We start from the raw sequence: 10,810 nt of genomic DNA on the forward strand, positions 1-10,810 counted from the left end.
GGAGACGGGAGTGACTGACTGCTTTTCTCTGGGGGCACACTGAGGAGTGGGGCCCCGAGTTCTCGGCTCCTCCGGGGCAGAGATTGGGAGGCCGCCTCCAAAGCTATTCCGAAAGCTTGCAGGGAACAAAAGCTCCCGAGAGCAAACCCGAGCAGATTACTTAGCCCGGACCGGGCAAGGGCGGGGCAATTCCGCCTCCGGCAAAGACATTTGGGAACCACGGCAACAGGTCCCTCCCCCAGAAGATCAGCGAGAACAGCCAGCCAAGACCAAGTTTACCGATCAATGAGAACAGCAGAATTCCAGCGCTAGGGGAATACTGCACATAGAATTCATGGCTTTTTTCCCAGGATGCTTTAGTCTTTCAAAGTTGATTTTTTAAATTTTCATTTTCTTTTTTTTTTTTGAATTTTTCTTTTTCCCTTTTTCAACCAACATCTTATCAATCACTTTTTTTAAAATCTTTTTTATTTTTCATTTTTAGAGTCATATTCTATCCCTTCACTGTAGTTAACCTTATTTTTGGTATATATATAAGTTGTTCTCTCTTTAAAATTTTGGGGTACAGTCTCTTCTAACAGACAAAATATACCCTAAATCTCTACTGTATGGCTTTGTTCTAGTCTCCTGCCTAATCACATTCTCTCCCCCCCTTTTTTTTTGTAATCTCTCTTCTTTCTTTTTTTCAACCAACTTCTTATCAATTCCTTTCATAAAATCTTTTATAATTTTCATCTTTACAGTCATCATCCATCCCTTCATCGTATTAACCCTTATTTTTGTACATATATAAGTTTTTCTTTCTTTAAAATTTTGAGAGGCACTTTCTTCTAACAGACCAAAATATGCCCAAAATCTAGTGTGTGGCACTGATCTATTCACCAGCCTGATCATATTTTATCATATCCTTTTTTTCTTTTTTCTTTCTTTTCCTTTCTTTTCCCCTGGTTTCAGGTCTCTTCTGATTTGTTTAGTGTATGTGTTTCTGGGGTCGTTCTTACCCTGTTAGCATCTTGTTCTCTCTTTCATCTATTCTCCTCTGGACAAAATGACAAGATGGAAAAACTCACCTCAAAAAAAAGAACAAGAAGCAGTACCAACTGCCAGGGACCTAATCAATATGGACATTAGTAAGATGTTGGAACTAGAGTTCAGAATGGCAATAATGAAGATACTTGCTGGGCTTGAAAAAAACCATGGAAGATACTAGAAAAACCCTTTCTGGAGAAATAAAGGAACTAAAATCTAAACAAGCTGAAATCAAAAAGGCTATTAATGAGGTGCAATAAAAAATGGAGGCTCTAAATGCTAGGATAAATGAGGCAGAAGAGAGAATTAGCAATATAGAAGACCAAATGATGGAGAATAAAGAAGCTGAGAAAAAGAGAGATAAACAACTACTGGATCACGAGGGCAGAATTTGAGAGATAAGTGATTACATCAGATGAAACAATATTAGAATAATTGGGATCCGAGAAGAAGAAGAAAGAGAGAGGGGAGCAGAAGGTATATTGGAGCAAATTATAGCAGAGAACTTCCCTAATTTGAGGAAGGAAACAGGCATCAAAATCCAGGAGGCACAGAACCCCCCCTCAAAATCAATAAAAATAGGTCAACATCCTAATATCTAATAGTAAAACTTACAATTCTCAGAGACAAAGAGAAAATCCTGAAAGCGTCTTGGGACAAGAGGTCTATAGCCTACAATGGTAGAAACATTAGATTGGCAACAGACCTATCCACAGAGACCTGGTAGGCCAGAAAGGACTGGCATGATATATTCAGAGCACTAAATGAGAAAAATATGCAGCCAAGAATACTATATCCAGCTAAGCTGTCTTTGAAAATAGAAAGAGAGATAAAAAGCTTCCAGGACAAACAAAAACTAAAAGAATTTGCAAACATGAAACTAGCCTTACAAGAAATATTGAAAGGGGTCCTCTAAGCAAAGGGAGGGCCTAAAAGTAACATAGACCAGAAAGGAACACAGACAACATACATGTAACAGTCACCTTACAGGCAATACAATGGCACTAAACTCATATCTTTCAATAGTTACCCTGAATGTAAATGGGCTAAATGCCCCAATCAAAAGACACAGGCTGTCAGATTGGATAAAAAAACAAGACCCATCGATATGCTGTCTGCAAGAGACTCATTTTAGACCCAAAGACATCCCCAGATTGAAAGTGAGGAGGTGGAAAACAATTTACCATGCTAATGGACATCAAAAGAAAGCTGGGGTGGCAATCCCTATATCAGACTAATTAGATTTTAAACCAAAGACTATAATAAGAAATGAGGAAGGACACTATATCCTACTTAAAGGGTCTATCCAACAAGAAGATCTAACAATTGTAAATAACTATTCCCCTAACATGGGAGCAGCCAATTATATAAGCCAATTAATAACAAAAGCAAAGAAACACATCGACAACAATACAATAATAGTGGGGAACTTTAACACCCCCTTCACTGAAATGGACAGATCGTCTAAGCAAAAGATCAACAAGGAAATAAAGACTTTAAATGACACACTGGACCAAATGGACTTCACAGACATATTCAGAACATTCCATCCCAAAGCAACAGAATACATAGTCTTCTCTAGTGCCCATGGAACATTCTCCAGAATAGATCACATCCTGGGTCACAAATCAGGTCTCAACCAGTACCAAAAGATTGGGATCGTTCCCTGCATATTTTTAGACCACAATGCTTTGAAACTAGAAATCAATCACAAGAGGAAAGTTGGAAAGAACTCAAGAACATGGAGGCTAAAGAGCATCCTACTAAAGAATGAATGGGTCAACCAGGAAATTAAAGAAGAATTAAAAAAAATTCATGGAAATAAATGAAAATGAAAACACAACTGTTCAAAATCTTTGGGATGCAACAAAGGCGGTCCTAAGAGGAAAGTATATAGCAATACAAGCCTTTCTCAAGAAACAAGAAAGGTCTCAAATACACAACCTAACCCTACACCTAAAGGAGCTGAAGACAGAACAGCAAATAAAGCCTAAACCCAGTAGAAGAGAAATAATAAAGATCAGAGCAGAAATCAATGATATAGAACCAAAAGAACAGTAGAACAGATCAACGAAACTAGGAGCTGGTTCTTTGAAAGAATTAATAAGATTGATAAACCCCTGGACAGACTTATCAAAAAGAAAAGAGAAATGACCAAATAAATAAAACCATGAATGAAAGAGGAGAGATCACAACCAACACCAAAGAAATACAAACAATTATAAGAACATATTATGAGCAACTATATGCCAGCAAATTAGATAATCTGGAAGAAATGGATGCATTCCTAGAGATGTATAAACTGCCAAAACTGAACCAGGAAGAAGTAGAAAAACAGAACAGACCCATAACCACTAAGGAAATTGAAGCAGTCATCAAAAATCTCCCAACAAACAAGAGCCAGGGGGGGGCCAGATGGCTTCCCAGGGGAATTCTACCAAACATTTAAAGAATTAATACCTATTCTTCTGAAACTCTTCCAAAAAATAGAAATGGAAGGAAAACTTCCAAACTCATTTTATGAGGCCAGCATTACCTTGATCCCAAAATCAGACAAAGACCCCATCAAAAAGGAGAATTACAGACCAATATCCTTGATGAACATGGATGCAAAAATTCTCGCCAAAATACTAGCCAATAGGATCCAACAGTACATTAAAAGGATTATTCACCATGACCACATGGGATTTATTCTGGGGCTGCAAGTTTGGTTCAACATCCGCAAATCAATCAGTGTGATACAATACATTAATAAAAGAAAGAACAAGAATCATATGATCCTCTCAATAGATGCAGAAAAAGCATTTGACAAGGTACAGCATCCTTTCTTGATCAAAACTCTTCAGAGTGTAAGGATAGAGGGTGCATACCTCAATATCATAAAAGCCATCTATGAAAAACCCACAGCAAATATCATTCTCAATGGGGAAAAACTGAGAGCTTTCCCCCTAAGGTCAGGAACAGGGCAGGGATGTCCACTATCACCACTGCTATTCAACATAGTATTAGAAGTCCTAGCCACAGCAATCAGATACAAAAAGAAATAAAAGGCATCCGAATTGGCAAAGAAGAAGTCAAACTCTCACTCTTTGCAGATGATATGATACTTTATGTGGAGAACCCAAAATACTCCATCCCAAAACTGCTAGAACTCATACAGGAATTCAGTAAAGTGGCAGGATATAAAATCAATGCACAGAAATCAGTGGCATTCCTATACACCAACAAGACAGAAGAAAGAAAAATTAAGGAGTCGATCCCATTTACAACTGCACCCAAAACCATAAGATACCTAGGAATAAACCTAACCAAAGAGGCAAAGAATCTGTACTCAGAAAACTATAAAATACTCATGAAAGAAATTGAGGAAGACACAAAGAAATGGAAAAACATTCCATGCTCATGGATTGGAAGAACAAATATTGTGAAGATGTCAATCCTACCTAGAGCACTCTACACATTTAAGGCAATCCCTATCAAAATACCATCAACCTTTTTCAAAGAAATGGAACAAATAATCCTAAAGTTTGTATGGAACCAGAAAAGACCCCGAATATCCAGAGGAATGTTGAAAAAGAAAAGCAAAGCTGGCGGCATCTGGACTTCCAGCTCTATTACAAAGCTGTAATCATCAAGACAGTATGGTACTGGCACAAAAACTGACACATCGATCAGTGGAACAGAATAGAGGGCCCAGAAATGGACCCTCAACTCTATGGTCAACTAATTTTCGACAAAGCAGGAAAGAATTTCCAATGGAAAAAAGACAGTCTCTTCAACAAATGGTGTTGGGAAAATTGGACAGCCACATGCAGAAGAATGAAACTGGACCATTTCCTTACACCACACACAAAAATAGACTCCAAATGGTTGAAAGACCTCAATGTGAGACAGGAGTCCATCAAAATCCTAGAGGAGAACACAGGCAGCAACCTCTTCGACCTCAGCCACAGCAACTTCTTCCTAGAAACATTGCCAAAGGCAAGGGAAGCAAGGGCAAAAATGAACTATTGGGACTTCATCAAGATAAAAAGCTTTTGCAAGGCAAAGGAAACAGTCAACAAAACCAAAAGACAACCGACAGAATGGGAGAAAGTATTTGTAAATGACATATCAGATAAAGGGCTACTATCAAAAATGTATAAAGAACTTATCAAATTCAACACCCAAAGAACAAAGAATCCAATCAAGAAATGGGCAGAAGAAATGAACAGACATTTTTCCAAAGAAGACATCCAAATGGCCAACAGACACATGAAGAAGTGCTCAACATCACTCGGCATCAGGGAAATCCAAATCAAAACCTCAATGAGATACCGCCTCACACCAGTCACAGTGGCTAAAATTAACAAGTCAGGAAACGACAGATGTTGGCGGGGATGCAGAGAAAGGGGAACCCTCCTACACTGTTGGTGGGAACGCAAGCTGGTGCAGCCACTCTGGAAAACAGTATGGAGGTTCTTCAAAAAGTTGAAAATAGAGCTACCATATGATCCAGCAATTGCACTACTGGGTATTTACCCCAAAGATACAAATGTAGGGATCTGAAGGGGTACGTGCACCCGGATGTTTATAGCAGTAATGTTCACAATAGCCAAACTGTGGAAAGAGCCTTGATGTCCATTGACAGATGAATGGATAAAGAATAGGTGGTATATATACACAATGGAATATTATGCAGCCATCAAAAGGAATGAAATCTTGCCATTTGCAATGATGTGGATGGAACTGGAGGGTGTTATGCTGAGCGAAATAAGTCAATCAGAGAAAGACATGTATCATATGACCTCATTGATATGAGGAATTCTTAATCTCAGGAAACAAACTGAGTGTTGCTGGAGTGGGGGGTGGGTGGGAGGGATGGGGTGGCTGGGTGATAGATATTGGGGAGGGTATGTGCTGTGGTGAGCGCTGTGAATTGTGCAAGACTGTTGAATCACAGACCTGTACCTCTAAAACAAATAATACCTTACATGTTAAAAAAAAAAGAAGAAGAAGAAGAAGATAGCAGGAGGGGAAGAATGAAGGGGGGGACATTGGAGGGGAGACGAACCGTGAGAGACAATGGACTCTGAAAAACAAACTGAGGGTTGTAGAGGGGAGGGGGGTGGGAGGATGGGTTAGCCTGGTGATGGGTATTAAAGAGGGCACGTTCTGCATGGAGCACTGGGTGTTATAAGCAAATAACGAATCATGGAACACTATATCAAAGACTAATGATGTAATGCATGGTGATTAACATAACATAATAATTAAAATAATAATAATAAAAAAACACGTAAGGAACTTACACCGATGGGGACAAAAAAGACTAGGACGTTGACAGAAGGCAAAATCCAAACACTAACAAGCACACTTGACCAGCAATCAGAAGAGACCAATTAAATAAGGAGATATGAAAACTTGTTATTAAGTGCCAGAAAGAGGTGGAGAAAGCATAACACTCTCTGTCCTCTGGAAACATGCCTGCAGATCTTGGTGTGGGGAGGGTGATGGTCAAAGCTTCTAACAGTTGGCACCCTGTGGGCAACAGCCCATCAGAATAGGTGCCTGACCAATTACATTGGAAGTCCTTCCTGCAACATGCATCACAGCGAGACTCACGCCTCGGTCCACGGAGAAATGTTTGTTGTAGCATAGATTTGGAGGAGCCCAACATTCAGGGAAATGGATGAATACAATGATGCTTATGCTTCAAATGCCATTCTTTTCAAGGGGTCAGATGCCGTGAGCTAGGTGGATGTGCGGAAACATAGATCTTGAAAATTAGAATCAAGTTAAAAAAGTAAGAGATAGCCTGAAAGTCAAAGCACATATGATCTTTGTAAATTTTTTTTCAATGACATACTTGATGAAACACAATTTTTAAAAGGACACACATATCCCAAAATAAATGTTAGGAACATAGTTTGAAAGGCACAAACTGAGTAAACTAAATTGGATGCTGTGGAGGAGTGGAATGGGCGTGGGGATGTGGGATGACAGAGAAAATAATTAAGATACATACATACATACATACATACGTACATACATACATACATGAAACAAGCCATGTAGAGGTTTTGCAGAATATCATGAGGATGATGTGTAATGAGCTGAAGAACATGATTAACTCTCTTCAGAAAGCTTAGATCCTAAGTCAGGGGAGAAGGGAAAGCAAATCAATAAGTCAATATTAATTTCTCATTTTTATATTGCTTTTAGGGAATTTGAGAAATAATTCAGCCAACTAGAAGCAGAAGAGTCTAGATTGGTAGTCACTTAAATATTTTTCTGATAAATATGAGGAGTCCTTAGTATTAGCAAGCAGTGTTCCAAGCCCTTGGGGCCACCAGTGACCAACATGGTCTCTTTCCCTGAAGACCTTACTTTCTAGCAGACAGGAAGTCATAGAATCTCGAAAATGAACTGTCCCCATTCAGAGCTGCTTTTCAGGCCTGGCCTAATGAATGGGGAGGACATTAAGAGGCAGGAGCCCTTACGCCCCTCCTTAAAGAGCAAGCCTGTCACAAATTCATACAAGACCTGCATTTTTCATTTACATCCTTCATTGCCTGATTCATACAATGAACCCTTGAGCTGGCTGTTGCAGGAAGGACAATGAGGGAGAAAAGGAAAACTGAGAGGCAGGCAATCTATGTTATTTCAGAATGTCAGAGAAGATGCCCAACATCCCAGATAGCACGTAGGATAGCCACCTGCCACGATGTTTCCTGCCTTGTGAACTCAGTTAAATAGAAAGACATATAAAATCCAAATTAAAATTCAATCTAAATGTAAACTAAATCACTCCTTTAATTAAACAATAAATTGTCTCTACTAAAGAAAAGAATAAGAAGGTCACGTGGAACCAAGTAGAGAACATATTCACCAAGAGTGAATATATATATATACATACATAGAATGCACATGTATATTTCATTATATATATAACCTATGTAAAATTTTATGTGCATAATCATTTTCTCAAACTTTGTTTTTGTTGTTATGTCCCCATTTTGTCCCAATAGTGCTGGTAGGACAGGGGTCTGGTCCTGCAGTGTTTCGCCACTTGAGGGCACCACCTTGGTGAGCTAGTGACTCTCCAAGACACTGCAGAGGGGAGGGCAGATCAGCAAACTGGGACTCACAGGCCAAAACTGCCCACCACCTTTTTCTGTACAAACTGTGAACTAAGAATGAGTTTTATGTTTTCAAAAGGTTTAAAAAAAAGAAAAGAAAAAGAATATTTCATGATATGTGAAAATTATAGAAAATCCAGATTCCACTGTCCACAAAGTCCATCGCTGCTTTAGCTCTGCATTTCTCATGACCTGCAAAGCCTACCATATTTACTCTCTGATCCTTTGCAGAAAAAAATGTTTCCATTCTTGGAATTGTTCAAAGGAAAATTTTGTCCATCCTGCTTCTCTTTCATTGCATCTGAATTGAGGCAGTAAAAAGAGAGGTGCTACCCATCGTAACCCCCACATATTCCAACACCATACATTCTTATAAGATTCCTCATCTCCTTCTTGGTTAGGACTCACTGCTTTAGGTTTTTGCCTCTGTAAGCCTTAGTGTGCAGCAAACTCTGAATTATTCCACTTTATTTTCTCCTCATCTCCCTGGGAGTCAGACCATACCTTAACCATGAGTGGTTCCCTAGAACCGCTCATAATAAGCAATTTGAAGGACTCCTCCCACCTTCACCTAGACCCAGCAGGCTTCTTGACTGCAGTTTCAGCTAATTCCTGGTACAGGAAGGTATTAAAGAGAGTTTTATGTCCAAAAAACTCTGGATTCATAGAATCCACTTCAAGAATGCTTTTCTAGTCTGAAGAGTTCTCATATTTGACTATAATTTATAACCTATTTATAAAGTACTTCCTATGGGACCAACACAACACTAAATGCATTATATACAGCAGTCTCCAGTCAGAATAACCCTGACATGTTGGAAGTCTTAGTCCCCTTTACAGATGAGGAATGTGGAGTTCACTGAGATTGAAGGACTTCATGCTGTTTCAGTAAGAATAGAGTCTGGATTGAAACTCAGATCTATCTTATTTTGAATCCATCCACTTCCCACTGTACATGATTCTTTTACACTGTACCATACTGATTTATAAGAAAAATATGCAAAATTCCATATTTGTGTATCAATAAGATTATAACCTTACCTCCATTGACATATAAAGAGTCCCAAACTCTCTCCTTGTATCAAAACATTTGTAGTGACTTTTTAATTTTTCATTGTAATGTCTCTTTAAGTCAACCCCATATTCTTTTTTTTTCCTATTAATTAGCCAGGTTGCTAAGCTGGCACAGTGAAGTGGTGTTAAAGTGTCCCCAAATTAATAGTGCCTCATCAGCACTGAGGCAGGACGTGAAATTACCTTCTGAGGTGTTACCTGAATGCAGTTAGCACCCCCTCTGCTGCTGACTTCAGACAAGAATGGGAACTCAGCAGAAATATCAGCAGGTCTGCATTAGCCATCAGCAGAATCTTAGGGTCAGAGAAGTGAAATCCTCCTTGCCCACCAACGTCCTTCCGATCACTCTGCTCCCACGAGTTGCACTATCTCCAACACAGGGTGCAAGGCTTCCAGAGCTAGTTGTTCCCAATTGGAACCATTCTGTCCCTGGCTCACCCCTTAAATAGAGCACATTGCGTCTCCAAGCAACTAGATCAATTGTGATTCGTGCTAATGGACAGGTCAGGGCAACTCCCTGGTACCATGGAAACACTACCCCTGCTTTCAGTGCTGGGTCTAACCTGCCAGGAACCCCGTGCTGGATGGGAGAGAGGGTGTGGGAGAACAAAGGGGAGCTCAGTGGGGCCTCCAAGTGGAACTCTCTCCAAGTAGGTCATCAGGCAGCCCAGCCTGGATTGTGAATTTCCTCTCTGGTGTAAACTCCAGTGGTTCCCAAAGTGGACAATATCAGTCTTTAAAAGATTTACAAGGCTTAAAAATCCTACTTGAGATGCAAATTTACTCATTCAGATGTTTATAAAATAAAGCAAACTCAGGCCAGGTCCATCTGTCCAACACCTGAAACAGCCCCCTCTAGACTAGAGAAGGACCACATAATTGACAAGAAGGTTATAGCTGAGGGAAGCGCTATGGTACAGTAGAAAACCCTGGCAGACATGGGTTCCGACAAACATGAGACAGATCCTTGGTGAGCCACTTATGGGATATATGATCTTAGAAATACTACTCACCCTTTTGAGTCTCTGTTTCCTCATCTATAAAATACGGATTATAATAATGCTGATCTAATGGAGTTAGTGTGAGGATTAAAGGCACATAAAGCTACTGGCACGTAGTAAGCACCTTAATAACTATTAGTTATTAAAATAATGGTAATAATGATGATGATGATGATATATTGATGATATTGGTGATGATGATGATAATGATGATGGTGATGATGATCGTGGTGATGATGTTGATGATGATGGTGGTGATGAGGATGGTGATGATGTTGATGATGATGGTGGGGTAGTGATGATGTTGATGATGGTGATGGTGATGATGTATCAGGAGCTCAGCCATCGCAGCACAAATATGAACACTTTCAGCATCTGCCTGTATCTAACAGGAGAAATCAAACTTCTTAGAGGGTGAGTGAGCAATGCTCCCTTAGTATGTCTTCCCCACTATTCTGTCCCTCTGTAAGATTTTGCTAGGAGCTCCAGAGAGGAGAGAGGCAGAGGTGGTGCTTGTTGGCAAGGGGCTGAAGAGCTGCCATTGTTTTTTCATTAGACCTGATGAAGGCCATTCCATGAGCCTTG

This window comes from Halichoerus grypus, chromosome 5 (genome assembly GCF_964656455.1).
Source record: "Halichoerus grypus chromosome 5, mHalGry1.hap1.1, whole genome shotgun sequence".
NCBI lineage: Eukaryota > Metazoa > Chordata > Mammalia > Carnivora > Phocidae > Halichoerus > Halichoerus grypus.